Raw genomic sequence first — 1,040 nt, 5'->3', positions numbered from 1 at the left:
CATCATGGATGTGCAGCCGACAAATCTGCAGCAACTGTGTGATGTCATCATGTCAATATGGACCAACATCTCTGAGGAATGTTTCCAGCACCTTGTTGAATCTATGACACCAAGAATTAAGGCAGTTCTAAAGGTATAAGGGGACCAACTCATTACTGTTACCTAATTTTTCCTGTGCTAATATGGTTCGTATTCCAAAATAAAATGGTGTTTATTCAGATTACCAGAAGTGAACTGACACAGAGACCTGGGGGACGTAATGCTAACATCTCTGTAAAGATGTACATGTGAACAGTTCCTTCCTGACATCTAGGTTGTGTTTAGTGGGTGCACCCAGCAGTTCCTCCTTTGTGTCTCGTTAACAGCAGTTTTGAAACTGGTGACAACATGTTCAGAGAAACACTGCAGGCTGGAGGACATGTTTGTTCATGACTGTGTGTGTGTGTGTGTGTGTGTGTGTGTGTGTGTGTGTGTGTTCCTGTATGTGTAACTATGACAACCAGTTTTAAACTGAGATTAAAGGCATTTTATCCTGTTGTCATTCATTCAAAGGGCTGTTTAAGGGTTGGTTTGAGGGTTTCAGTTAGAATCAGATGTAGGTTATGGATTGTGTTACTGACGTTTCTTACAAGTACAGAAGTCCAAATGTGTGTGTAGAGTTGTTGTTTGAACAAGCTCAGTGTGTCCAGTGTGTACATTCCTGTTAGACCTGTTGTGTGTATAGAGTTAAATAAAAAAAATTTTTTCAACAGCTTAACCCCACTCGTTTCAATGGATGGGAATACCAGCTAAGTGTTAAATATTTTGGAAAGTATGAATGATTGAAACACGAAAAGACTTCAAACCTTCAGTGCAGGGCTGTGATCACATGTTTAACATTCAGGGGAACCCAAAACTACCAAGGACTTTTGGTGGGGGATTTAGATGTTCAACAGCTAGACTAATAATTTCAGAGCATTTTGAAAGAAAATCTTAGATTAGGTGTTTTGACTTCTGTATGATATTTTTTAACGACATACTATACTATGACTTTTTTCATG

This window comes from Epinephelus moara, chromosome 9, assembly GCF_006386435.1.
Source record: "Epinephelus moara isolate mb chromosome 9, YSFRI_EMoa_1.0, whole genome shotgun sequence".
In the NCBI taxonomy this organism is placed as follows: Eukaryota; Metazoa; Chordata; class Actinopteri; order Perciformes; family Serranidae; genus Epinephelus; species Epinephelus moara.
The sequence above is the reverse complement of the archived record's forward strand: the minus strand, read 5'-3'. Positions refer to the sequence as shown.